Source organism: Chenopodium album, chromosome 13 (genome assembly GCF_948465745.1).
Source record: "Chenopodium album chromosome 13, dcCheAlbu1.1, whole genome shotgun sequence".
Lineage (NCBI taxonomy): Eukaryota > Viridiplantae > Streptophyta > Magnoliopsida > Caryophyllales > Amaranthaceae > Chenopodium > Chenopodium album.
In genome coordinates this window covers 5,026,908-5,041,847 of record NC_137846.1, presented here as the reverse complement: position 1 = coordinate 5,041,847, position 14,940 = coordinate 5,026,908, and the positions used below count along the sequence as shown (strand labels likewise).

General features: G+C 32.4%; 1 pseudogene across 1 annotated transcript; it reads right to left on the bottom strand.

The window, feature by feature from the left end:
• Positions 1-7,780: 7,780 nt before the first annotated feature.
• On the bottom strand, positions 7,781-11,466 carry LOC145576064 (putative pentatricopeptide repeat-containing protein At3g11460, mitochondrial pseudogene; annotated as a pseudogene). The gene is made up of 2 exons (XR_014098318.1): positions 9,029-11,466; positions 7,781-7,917 (listed from the first exon to the last, which is right to left on the bottom strand). The product of XR_014098318.1 is annotated as a putative pentatricopeptide repeat-containing protein At3g11460, mitochondrial pseudogene (transcript).
• Positions 11,467-14,940: the final 3,474 nt, after the last annotated feature.

Sequence of the window (14,940 nt, the reverse complement as noted above, 5' to 3'; positions counted from 1 at the left end):
GTGTTTCTTTTATTTTACCCCTTTTGAGTTATATTCCAACAATTCCAAATACATGTAATATTATGCACAAACTTACATGGCTTAATGAGATGAGCTGAGGCACCACTATGACTTTACACTACCCATATCAATTAATCAATTATTCTTTTTCCTTTTCTTTTCCTCTTTTGGGAAGGATTATGGGGTGGCAAAGGAAAGAAATGAGCACCAGAAATACATCATGTAGATGAATAGATCCACGTAGTTGCATCGATCTAAATTCATTATATCCCTTAATTAGTATGTAATGTCACTTCTCCTAAAGGCATTGACAATTTACGTAATATAGATAAATTCAAAAAAAAAAAAAAGAGATGTATCACACTTTCTGATACAATACATATGAAATAATAATAATGAAGCGATAATAAAGATATATATAGAATTAAGTCATTAAAAATGCTATTAGATCAGATCAGATGACGAAATCCTTGTATTAAACCTGTTACATTCTTAATTATGAAAAGTTAATAAGAACATCATTGAAATTCGAGCAGAAGGCCAGAGTGCATATGTGTATACAAAGCCAGAGAATTTAACCTTTCAAAACTATATATGCCATATTGCCATGCAATAATAATAAGTAATAACATTGGAGGTGCTTTAATTCATGAAACATACTCATATCCAATATGAACTATTCTTGGGAAACAATGAGAAAGACAGCTAGAATTTGCACAACCCTAATTATGGCAAACACTTTGCCACGTACTAGTCGTGGAAGCTTCTTAATTCCTACGATATGATAAAGTTTGGTCCAATCAATCCTAAGATATATATTCAAGGGTTTTGAGGCCTTGGATTTTTTACACTAATAATAACAGGCTATATTTCCTTTGCTTGTTAAATCAGTTAAAGCCATGCAAGAATATAGTTAGCTTAGTACGAACTAGTTAATTTAAAATTTAAAGCTAGAATAATAAGGTATGTCACTTTATATATGTGTTCTAAAATAAGCCAAATTGGCTATGTTTTTATTATAAAGTAGAAGATTCTTTAGTATTTTTGATCCCACTAAGTTTTAAAGTATGGTTGGTGGCATTAAAGATTTGAACAAATAGACCATGATTTGACTTGATTTTGCGTTTCTTGGTTATGCATGCTCTTTAATTTGCATAGCACCACTCATTCAAATGTATACTTAGTACGTATTTAGGTATATACAAGGATCTTGGTACTTAATTGTTTGTACTACATTTAGGTATATCAATTAAGGATCTTAAGTCTAATCGCTAGATTTAGATTAGATTGTCTATTATACTATATACGTTGTTACACAGACATGTGGTTTTAGAGGGGATATATAATAGAATAGTAGCGTAAGAAAGCAAATATAATTTTAGGCTTATGTAAATCTCTGCAAATCACATTTAATTTGTGCGATCATGTTCCTATATGAAACAAATCCCGACCCTTTGCAAGCTAAGGGTATCGAACTTCTAGGCTTGCCTTTTTTTCAACCCAGTTCGGGTTTAGCAAAATGAAGTGAACCGGACTAAACGTGTTACCGAGATAAAAAGGGGAAAGGACGTTCAGTTTTAAATTTAAACAGGGCTGATGCTGTGAAGAATCATCAGTTGTTTGTGGAAGTCCCACTACATAGAGGAAGGCTAACCCACTGCAGCTGACGGCGGATTGAGGCTTAAACTATTATTAAAATTAGGCGCTTGGGTGGGGCTGGGGGGTCCCTCAGGGAAGTACTCCAGCCTCGAGAAAGCGCCTTTGCTCGAGCGATATGCAAGGCGCGAGATGTACCTTGTGGGGGGGGGGCAGCGGTCCCCAGACATAGTCCTTTTAGGCAGTGGTCGTTGGTGGAGCTTGCGTAATGTAGTAGTAGTTAAGGCTACATTGAAGTCTTTCTTTTCTTTTTTGGAGGGGGCGGAATATTGAACTAAGGTAAGGCGGGCATGAATTAACTTTTTTTTGAGTTTAAGCCTCAATCCACCGTCAGCTGCAGTGGGTTAGCCTTCCTCTATGTAGTGGGACTTCCACAAACAACTGACTCAGCCAGTTGAGAGCCCATGGCAACCATGCCCATGGACACATGAATGTACAAAACTTTATATCTTAACTTAAAACCCTTTTTTTGGGCACGTACATAGTGCAAATGCTCACTTAGAGTAAATCCAAATTACAACCACAAATTTATTGTTCTATGAAAAATTAAATTACATAATATGGGCTTATGGACGTTCCTCAATTCAACGTCAAAACTAATTTTTCTCTAACTTTACTTGTATAAATCCTTTTAATTTCCTAATTTGAGCTATGTTTGAAAACTTTTATTACATAAGCAAGTAGTTAACCTTTGAAACCAAAGCATAGGAAAAAATTAATTAGCTAGTTTATATAATAATAATAATAATAATAATAATAATAATGACTACTAATTGACGACCTTAGCAAAAGTATTTCCGTACAAAAAGATATGTACACTTGCTTACCAAATTAAAAAAAAAAAAAAAAAAAAAAAAAAGAGAGAGGGAGAAATCATATATAAAAGACAAACTTTGGCCAATCAAAAGAAATGAAGCATAACAATTAAGTAGCCATTATGGTACGTAGCATTTCATATTGTTAATTTGTTACTCCCTCCATTCTCAAAATTTCGACCCTTTTAGCTTAATTTTAGTTCTAAAATGATCGACTCATTTGCATTAAAATTCCTATTAATTTATAATAATATTTGTGCAAAATTAGTTTCTCCATATAAAATTTTGTTTTTCATGTATTCTTAATATTTTATTCCTCTACTTTTTTACAAACCCCATGTAAATTTATCTTTCCAATATATTTTTATTTCTTTTTATTTAAGTTTCTCAATAACCGCGAAATGAACACGAAAGGGTTGAAGTTTCGGGGACGAAGGGAGTATAAGCTATAGTTGAGATTTGAATTACGAGTACAAAGTTTTTAGTAAGCGAAATAATTAATGACAAGTCCACTAGAACCACCATATTAATTATTGTGATCGGCTGAATCTAAACTAACACGCATGGAATTCCTTTTATCAGCCAAGATAGGTCACTCGCAATATACTACTCCCTCCGTCTTCAAAACTTTGACCCTTTTAGCTTAATTTTACTCTCAAAATGATCGACCCATTTGCATTAAAATACCCACCAATTTACAACAATATTTGTGCAAAATTAGCTTCCTCATATAAAATTTTGCTTTTTCATTTATTTTTAAAACTTTATCCCTCTACTTTTTTACAAATCCTATGTAAATTTATCTTTCCAATATGTTTTTATTTCTTTTTATTTAATTTTCTTAATAATCGCAAAATCAACCCAAAAGGGTCGAAGTTTTGGGGATAGAAGGAGTACTTATATATCATCAATGAAATAAAAAAGGCAAAATTGGCCTCAACAACACGAACTTTTAACAAGGTGCATGTAGCAGCATGAACTTTGACTAGTTGACGTAACAGCACCAACTTCTTCATTGGGTGCACAAAATATCATAAATGAAACCTAGGACCAGAAATTTTATTGAATACGTGGAATCTTTAATATTTTATTAACTTTTTGCAAATTTTGATATCATATTTAGTCCTCAAGGTTTAAATTGACCCAAAACCCTAAACGAAACATTTTTATAGCACGGAAATCGATGTTTTTGTAATTTTTTTTAATAAATTTGATCTCAAAATTGACTAAATTGACCTTTAAAACCTCATTTGATAATTTTTTTCCACATACAAATCGAGGCACGCAATACCAGACGATTTTTTATGATAATAAAATGTTAGATACCATGTCTTCGGTAAAATTTTTGGTATCGGGCTTCATTTATGATATTTTGTGCACCTAACGAAAAAGTTTGTGTTGTTATAGCTACTAGTCAAAGTTCATGCTGCTATTTGCACCTTGTTAAAAGTTCGTGTTGTTGAGGCCAATTTCGCCAATAAAAAATAAGAATAAATTACCAAAAGGATACTTTATAATTGTACCATTACTAGGTCTTTGTCACAAAGGATTTTTTATTTTATTTTATTTTTATTTTTTAAAAGTGGTAATAAAGGATCTTTTTAGAAATTTTCTCATAAGAGAGGACCTTTAACTAAATTATTACTATAACTCTGTAACTTGCACACGACCTTTAAGAAACATCCCAGTACGCCATATCATATTTATCTGATGATTTCCTCGTATATAATCCTTTCTTATCTCGTTTCCCCCAAATGCAGAGACAATTAGCTACATGTAGTTATAATTGTTCACCCTTGATTCATACAAGCATATATCACCATATGGTTGTAGTGTTTCCTATGGCCCTATGGGCAAGGTTCATCTATCTTTATTGTAGTGTATTTTAAAAGAGAGGGGAGAAATTGCTATTATTGGATATATTTTATTCACCTTATTCGGTATGCTACGTACGATAAGTTAAATTAAATAAGGTCTAATAAGAATTAATAAGAGTTACTTAAGTTCAATTCGGTATACTACGTACGATAAGTTAATTAAATAAGGTCTAATAAGAATTAATAAGAGTTACTTAAGTTCAATTTTAGAGTTAAAATAAGGTCTAATAAATAAATTCAGATAAGATAAATTCAAATAGCTAAAAATCAGGTGGATAAAATACACTTATAAACATCAATTTGGATCCTAGGCGGGACTTGCAAATTTGAAGAAATTCCGGTATAATTTGCCAGAATTTTTTTATTTTTTTATTTTTTTTTTTTTAAAAAAAATGCCAAAAAAAAAAAACAGAAAAAACAAGTAACATGAACAAGAGAACAAGCAATGTATATGACAAATTAGCAATAATAGAGCACCTGAAAAAGAAATGCGGGAGATAAGAGGAAAGGATTAGTGTAGGATAGAGATACTCCTATTTGTTAATTGTAACTTTTGTCCAATTCATTTCCAAAGAGATAAGGCCACTGACCTCACTAAATACCTTCCTTATTTGTTCTCTTCCTTCTTTTAGATGATCACCCTCTTTTCCAATTATTATTTTTTTTAATTTGAAATCGATAGCTTGAAATAAATATTATAAACTAGACGTAAAAATATAAAAGATGAAAATGCACAAAAAAAAAGAAAACCGATCATGAATGAGTCGCTTTTCTTGGGAGGTGATTAGGTTAAGGGTCTGTTGGCTCAACTAGTGGTAGATTTAATAATTTAAAAAACTGTTACAAAAATGCTAACTCTAACCTTAACTGTTATCAAATTCACTACTTTATCAACAAGTTGTTACCACAAATTCCATCCCAAAAACCATTTATTTTTGCATTTGGCAATTATTATTAATTAAGTTCAACGAGTAGGGATGCTTATGAGAAGAGATAACTCGTGAACTATTTTAGTTCGACTAGGTCAAAACTCAATTCGAGTGAGCTTAACTCGAGCTTGAGATTGACTTGAAATGTTAATGAGTCGAGTCGAGTAGCTCCTTACTCGACACGAAAGCTTGTAAGAAGCTCGAATTCCTTTATATAATACTTTGTATTGTATTCATTAAAATTTAAAATATTTTGATAAAAAATAAACGTTTTTTATATTAATATAATTAATAAAGTAGCATTATTTTAGTCCTCGTACAATCATATCATCATATGTATATTTCTCAAATGATAAAATTAAAGAGGACAACGAAATGTTACACTAAATAAAAGTTTTACTACGACGGATCAAATTGCAAGATACACAACACCAACTCGGTCAAATTTGATCAAAGAATCGATCAAAGCTCTTGGTCAAAACTCAAATTCATATCATAAGCACCCCTATCAACGAGCATTAGGACCTGTTCAGTTCAGCTTAATTTCAGTTTGGCTCAGCTCTAATCAGTTCAGTTCAGCTCCTAATTTTCTTCTCTCATAAAATATTCAGTTCAGTTCAGCTCCAATCAGTTCAGTTCTCAGTCCTTATTTGTTTATTGAATTAAAAAGAAAAGCACGAGGCAATAAATCAGGTGTAATTGTTCACAAACTCATACCATGCTCAACATATTTGTATTTATGCCTCCTGAAAACCTGCACATGACCACTCCTGCCAAAACAATCTGGCAGGGACCTGCATTATCATTATTTAGTTCCTACTCGTATTAGTTGTGCAATACACTACTCCATCCGTCCATTACTACTCCATATTTCATTTATTTTCAGTATTTTATTTAAGGCCGTCCATAAAAGATTATCTTATTTTTAATTGGATTAATAGAAGTATGATATTTCTCCTACATACAATTTGTTTGGTTCAACTTCTTTTCTTTTTTTATCAACTTTGACAAAATATTAGGAAAATTTATACATTGCAGCCATTTAAAGTTAGTATTTTGCAAATTGCAGCTATTTTAAATTTTTTTTGCAAATTGCATTTCAAAAGTTGTTATAAATTGTAAATTGCAACCTAATTCAATTTTTCATTTGTTTGCATGTCGAAAAATGTTCGGTTAAGGTTTTAGCAGCCATTTTAGTTCTTAAAGAATCAAATTGAGCTCAGAATTGACAAAAAATTAACGCAAGTGCCTCGTTTTTACAACAAAAAATAGTTGCCCACAAATTGATACATTTTGTTACACAAAACGAGACACTTATGTTATTTTTTTGTTAATTTCGAGCTCAATTCGGACCCTTAAGAACTAAAATGACCCCTAAAACCTTAACCGAATATTTTTTTGACACGCAAACCGATGAAAAAGTAAATTGGGTTGCAATTTACAATTTATAAGAACTTTTGGATTGCAATTTGCAATTTATTTTTTTTAAAAAAATGGCTATAATTTACAACTATAAACTTTAAATGATTGCAATTAACAAATTTTCCAAAACATTATTAGGTAAAATATCACCAATCATACGTCGGGTGCATTTAGCAACACAACATTTAGCTAGAGCAATGCAAATCAACACTTACAAAGGATGGGTGCATTTTGTACAAATTTTAAAATGAAATGAAATCTGGCAATTAGTAATCCTATTGGAGTTACTAAATAGTTTGATGGCAAACAATTGGAAACAGAGAGAGTAGTATAGTACGAGTATAATAGTATATTATCAGCATATTATTCATATAAATGCCAATATGCCTACATTATGATTTCACAAAATATAAAAAAAGTTATCTTAAAATTTATGCTCTAAAACCCTCCCAAAGCAATGAAGCTACTGTCTGGTCCCAGGAAGCTCGTGTTGAGTGTTGACCACCTCAATTATAAATTTTTATGGAGTAATTGCTCCCCAGATCAACCACCATCACCACTACTACTCCAAAGTCCAAACTTATGATGTACATGTTCAACTTTTTTTAAATGAGATTTTAGTCATAAAGAAGGTTCACTTTACTTGTCACAAGACTCACTACCAGACTTGTTCAATGGATCAAGACCCCTTGACTTGGCCGATTGGCCCGATAGTAAATGAGTTAGCCTCGTTTACACCTTTTGCAATCCAAACAATCTAAAGACCAATGTTTAACAAAGACTAAATGGACCTAAAATTGACATTGCATGAGGCTTATGTGGTTCGTTGATAACATTTTTTTAAAAGATGTTAATAGAGAAAAGATGACATGTCAATACTTAGTAGAAATGTAACAACATAACACGAAGGTATCGTTTTAGACTTCAAGGGTAGTCATTCTCAATTAATGCTCTTGTGCAGTTATGTACACCATGCTGATGTGGTCAATGAGATATATAATTTACTCTCCTATGTGCTAAAAAAAAAAAAAAAAAAAGAATGCAACTTGTACAAAGTATGTGAATATTATAATTAGAATTAGCCAACCAACTTTAAGAAAAAAGAGGAATAATGAAGGCCAAATGATTGAAACAGCTATACATACAGTGTAGAAGAAATAAGGGAGTATACATCATCTGGGACAAGATATCCAGCCACTGTAAAATGATTGCTTATTCCTGCAGAACAAGGGAACCATTAAAGGTCAGCTTTCAGTTGGCAGGTATTGAGTTATGCCCATACTAGACTTCTTTATCATAGACAAATATATATTAGGTCCACCACCAAGTTGTGAAGGGCAAGTGTAACTTTTGTAACCTGCATCACATAACCAGGCCACTAATGAGACTTATGGAGATTCAGATGTACGCAACTTTACCCCTAGTCAGTATTCCCCCAAGAAAGCATATACATACTTTGGTGAAACTATAAATCTAGTCCACCTTAAATGGACTCACCAAATGCACAATGTTAATGAGTGAATTATTGACAAAATTTGCATTTTCCATGACATTTTGATTAAAACGCCTATAAGATTACAACCCTTCAAACACATGCAATAACATCCAAGTCCTAATTGGAGTTTGATCAAATAATGATTCTCCTTATTAAGATAAATAACGAAGTTATTGTAGTAATCTTTTACTTAAGGCTCGTCGTAGGAGATATTTTAAAGACCAATAATATCATCCAAAGGCTTGAAACAATATTCATTTCATCAAAAGAAAGCAAGAAAAGAGTGTAAATCATTCTTGATAATAATCATAAGCTACTTGTCCCACATGTAGAGAATGATAAGGAGACCAAATTTGGGGTTTACACAAGACATCAACTCAATTACAAAGCCCATACCCAATACCTTGTCCTTTGCACAACAGACACAGATCTAGTTCCTGCCTAGGCTTTTAGGTTTTTCAATTCATCTCCCTTGGTAATAAAAAAAATATCCAATGGAATTGTATAAATAAAAGGTCCCCTTTTATTTCTAAATCCGGACCATCTATTAAGTCAGATTATTTAAATGAAATATCATCGTTACGTGCATATCTTGAGATTAACCTATCATTACGCCATGATACATTGATGTAAGATAACACGATTTTTTTATCATAATGAATAATGCATTAACAAGTCTTATGAGGAAGAAGCTCAGCAGGGTAGGCCAGCAAAATATAAAATTATTAAAGTAATATAATGGTTTCATTTCATCCTGTACCTAGATTATCTTACAGTTGATAGAACCATAAAGAACTAATTTCATTAAAGCAAAGTAGAAGATTGATACCATACATGTCAAGTAACTGGGTCTGTTGTGATGGCAACTCCTTGTTTTCCCAATCATGCAAAGGATACACGAGTTCATGAGGCGGACAACGGTTTGGTTTCACTTAGCTTGATATACGTACTTCGTGATGGAGCTTAAGATCAAGCGTAAAAGCAGCTATGAAAACTGTAAAACTAGAGGATAACACATGCATAAACAAGTCAAAACACAGATGAAAGAGTAAAGGGGTAGAAAGAGATTTACTCAGTGATGTTTTGCTTGAATCTGTGTTTGATTAATTTGATATTCTGATTCACCAATAATCTTTACAGGAACAACAGCCACCAGAAAAATGATGAAACCTATTGACATCTCTAACTATGATCTCTCTATTGAAGATTTCGGAAGCATACTTCATAACTGTATGACAATCTCCACAAGTCCTCATATTCTTTTTTATCCTAATCGGAGCCCCAGCAGGAAGGGCCAGTAGCCCAAATGCAAGTGCTATTTTCTCACTGTGAAGCCACAAACTCTGCTCCTTGTTCTGCTCTGAGTCATTTGTAGCGAATTGGGTCTCAGATACATAGCCTCTTTTCTTCAATAGTTCCTTAAACTTTCTTAGTAGCGCATAAATTTCATGTGTTCTTGAATGTGACTTGTCATTAGCAGTAAATACAAAGGTGGTGTTGTTCACATCAATCCAGCTGCATCCATGCTCCTTTCTCAGCCCTATAACTCCCATTTGTCTCCTAATTTCATTGGCTTCTTCTGATTTTCCATTACGCATGTAAATGTTGGCAAGGATCACAAAATTTCCTGGGTTAGTAGGTTCAATCAGAAAAAGCTTTTCAGCTGCTTCTTTGCCAATTTCAAGATTCCCACGATTCCTGCAGGCCCCAAGCAATGCTCCCCATACAGATGGACCTGGATTTATAGGCATTGATTCTATAAACCTCTTAGCTTCTTCCAAACGACCAGCACGGCCTAGCAAGTCAACCATGCAAGCGTAGTGTTCATGACCAAGCCTCACCTTGTGGACTGATTCCACTGAATTGAAGTAATCAAATCCCTCCTCCACTTTACCAGTATGAGCACATGCAGAAAGAACACATACAAAAGTTCTATAATCAGGCCTTATTCCCTGCTGCAACATGTTTTCGAACAATTCAATTGCTTGGTTTGAGCATCCATGCTGCTGGAAAGCTGAAATTATAGCTGTCCAACATACAACATTTGGGTCATTTACTGCTCGAAACACCCTGTGAGCATCCACCAAGCTCCCACATTTGGCATACATTGAGATCAATGTGTTAGCTAGAGACATGTTTTCCTCAAACCCACTTTTCATGATCAAATTATGTATCATTGTCCCCTGATTCAGAGCTGCAAGACTGGCACAAGCATTGACAGCAGTAGAGTATGATGCCTCATCAGGCAATATGGCTTGGCTCCTCATGAGCACAAAATACTTTAAAGCTTCTTCAAAGTTATTATTTTGGAGGAACCCTGTCATTATCACATTCCATGTAACCACATCCTTTTCAGCAAAACTCGTAAACAACGTAACAGCATCTTCAAATGATCCACACTTGCAATACACATCCATAAGAGAATTCTTAACATAAGGCAAAGTTATTAATCCGCACTTAAACACAACACTATGGACTTCCTTTCCAATGTCTAAACCACCATCCATGTTAGCACAAGCAGTCAAGGCACTCGAAGCAGTAACTTCATCCGGAGTTATTGATTTCTCACAAAGAACCCCCTTGAAACTTAAAAGTGCTTCGTCATAGTTCTCATTATCTAAAAACCCAACAATCATAGAATTCCAAGAAACTCGGTTTCTTTCAGGCATTTCGTCGAACACCTTCTGTGCACACAACATATCACCACATTTTGCATACATATTCACCAATCCAGTCCCAACAAAAACATGATTATCAAACCCATGTTTACTAATCAAACCATGCATTTGAACCCCAGAAAAAAGGTCCTTTAAATTAGCACAAGCAGATACCATTGCAGAAAAAGTAAACTGGTTAGGGTAAACCCCAGAAATTCTCATTTGATTAAACAATGTTAAAGCTTTAATGGGTAAATTATTATGTGATAAATGAGTAATTAGGGAAGTCCAAGTGATTACATTTTTATAGCAATCATCAACATTAGAAAACAAGATTAAACTTTGAATAAAATGCCCAGATTTAGCATATAAATTTAGGAGATTACAAAGGAGGAAAGGGAGGGTAGTATAATGGTTGATTATGATCTGGGTATGAATTTGAGTAGCTTGTTTGAAGCATTTCTTGTTCTGGGTTGCTGTATTTAGTAGAGAATTGAGATGGGTTGGAGTTAATTTCCATTGATTTTGATGATATAATCTGGGTTGCAAAGTATAGAAGATTGTAGGAGAAAGAATTTTGATGTATTTGTGTTTAAACAAGAAGCAAAATTTCATAATACTATTATTTGTAATAATGTAAATGTTTTTTTTTTTTTTTGAGGAATGTAATAATGTAAATGTCAAACATTCAAAATTAAGCAAATTTATAGATTTTGAATGGTTCTTAATGTTACAAGGTTTAAATATTTAATTGACAATTTGACATTGTTATTTTGAAATTTTGATATGGGGCTTAAAATTAGAGTGTGAAAGAAGCTAAGAACTATTGGTGTATTGTGAAGGGCCTGAACCTGACTATTGTCCTTGGCTAACTGGGCTGAGGATATGAACCCACAAAAGGGTGAGTTTAAGAGTGTTTATGTCTTAATGTCTAGAGTTGGTAATTCGGGCCAACAGTACGTGTTCATATTTGATTTAAGCATTATTAGAAAGCTCGTAAAATAAAAATCACAGAGTAAAGAACAAATATATACGCTTTCACTTATATGATCATTGTGTTATGTTGATTAGATTGTTTTGTGTTCATGTCATGTCACAATGTTGAATATGAGTTTCCGTTAAATATTTGTGCTAATTCTGATTATTTTGTAATGTCATCTTTAAGCTTAATTGATAAAATGATAGAAATGCTTAGATTCATCAAGTGTGTGCTACATTTAGATAAAACGCTAATATAATAATTGTATTTTTGTTCACTCTAGTTTTTTCCAAGTTAAGGATTGCTAATTAAAATAATATTACTTTCTTAATCACATAGTTAATGATGTGACCTCTTGATATCTGAAAACTTCTAATAACATGAAATGTCCTCTCAAAGTGTTATATCATCTTGATTCTTGACTAAGATCACCTTAAATTTTTCACTTATTTACTTTTTTATTTTAAGAAGCTTTCACTAGAAATTCGGAAAAATTAAGGGATGATTTATATATTCTTAACATGTCACTTAATACAAATGTTGTCACTAGATAGACCCATGAAAATAAGACATTCAAATCTTGTTTTATTGTTCTTCTTTTGTTTCACACCAGCAAGTCTATCCATTTAGTTTTGGAATAAGAGATCTACTTCAATCAATGTCAACCAAATTCAACAAATAGACTAACTTGTCTTTTATTGTCCTATGTAAAGTTTTAATTATGGTATGTGTTAAACGATAATAACCTCGTCTCATAGATAATCAGAACTATATAATAATCTTAGGGTCCATTTCAAACCGTTGATATTTATCTCAAAGATACATGTAATAAATCATGTTTAAATTGAAAACTAAAGACGATGACCACAAAAAAATTAGGTTTTTTTTTTTCCTTTCCTATGAATTGCGGAGTATGTAATAAAAATTCATTGGACCAAACTAAGCTCATGTCAATGGTGATAACCACAAGTCCTATATACATATATATAATTCCATCTTAGCTACATGAAAATCACGAACTATATATTTTATCATGCTTATATGTTAGTTATCTTCTTTTTTCTTTTTTCTCTAAAGTTGGACAATTAGTCACAAACGACTCACAAGAGTCACAACATACGTACATACACATTACTACATGAGTTCTCTTCACACATAAAACAAGTTATGTATCAAGAATTTCTACACTTAGCTAGTGGTATAGATGATGAACAGTTAAATGTTACGTATCGATAACATATACTAGTAAGTAATTTAATCGTATTTTTAATCATCATCTTTTCCTTAAACTTCTCTTTAATTAACATGATTACACTTGCTTTCCTTAAACACAGGACAATTGTCGAATAGCAAGTGAATTGATAAATAATTTTGTAAAAGTCAAAAGCAACCCTCAGAAATCGCCATGTTACACTGAGACTTGACACTTGAAAGGGGCTTCTATACAAAGAATTTTCAATTTTGTACAACATTAAATTTTGGACATTACATCTTTCCCAAAAACAAATATATATGTTGAATGAATAACATGTTATTGTATGAAATTATTTGATATAACTTGGTCGGTTTTGGATAGTATTTGAAAATTGATTTAGGGAATAGGAGTCTTTACTCCTTTGCGTCAATTGCGTCGAATTTAATAACATTTAGGGGTGTCCATAATTCGGATAAAAACCGAAATCCAATCCAATCCAAACCGAATTATCAATTCGGATCGGATCCGAACTTTAAATCGGATTGGATCGGATTGAGATTTTTTGGAAATTCGGATTTTCGGATTGGATCGGATTTACCCTAATTGGATCCAATCCAAACCGAAAACCGAATTGTAAAATTAAGCTTGTATAAATATGGATTTCTTTATTTTTTGAAGTTTAGCTCAAATACTTACTACTACAAAAAATAAATTAGGGAGACTTTGTATTAATTAATTAATGACTTGACGTTGAACTATTTATTTTACTCATTATTTTAAAGACTTTTATTTGTATTAAAGCTTTATTTTTATAATTGTATTAGGAGGTAAAAAATAATGCATTATAATTCGGATTTTCGGATCGGATCCAAATAACCGAATTTTAATTCGGATTGGATTGGATTGGATCAAGAGAGAAATTCGGATCGGATCGGATTGAAAAATTGAAAACCGAATTATATTCGGATTGGATCAGATTCGGACTAAATCCAAACCGAAAACCGAACGGACACCCCTAATAACATCGTCCACGTTGTCTTTCATTGCCTTAGCTTAGAACTTAATCCATAATGCATGGTGTATGTATGTCATTAAACCAACATATGATTATGATCATAATTATATATATGGCCATATTGTAGGTTTAATATATATGAATACTTGTAATTGAAATGATAATAATGCATGATCGTATTCAATTAAGAGTGTAAAAGATTGTGTTTCAATTCGCTCTATAGGTGGAAGTGGACCATATGTACAATACATATACTATGTCCAGCTTAATAACATCATGATCTGAATTAAGTCTCATAATACATATACTCATACTACGTCCAGCTTAATAATATCATAATCTGAATTAAGTCTGCATTATGAGAATTAAGTAAATTGAAACAAAATTACAGGTAGAATTAGGATCGATCACAATACCTCTAGCTCAATTAACTAGAAAACACAAAATGTGTTATTTCGGGCCTATTCTGATTTATTAGAACCGAGCTGAACTGAACTGAACTGAACTGATCAGAGCTGCACTGAACTGAACTGAACTGAAGTGAATATTTTATGAGAGAAGGAAATTAGAAAGTGAACTGATTGGAGCTGAACTAAACTGAAATTAAGCTGAAGAGAACAGACCCTTCGTATTAAAACTAATCAGTACGTATCACTTTAATTTGTATCCAATTAAGTATTGTCCGTTAGAATAATCTGGGTGCATGTCTAGTGGAACCAAATTAAACATACTTTTTGGCTATAAACATAATAGTAATGTACAAGATCAAGATAAAAGTTATAGATTTGAAAGAAAGCAATTATATAAGTATGATATTTGTAGATGATGATGAGTTGGGGAATAAGCATCTCTTTATTTGACATAATAATGAAGAAAAATAGGAGAATCCACTTGCATTGC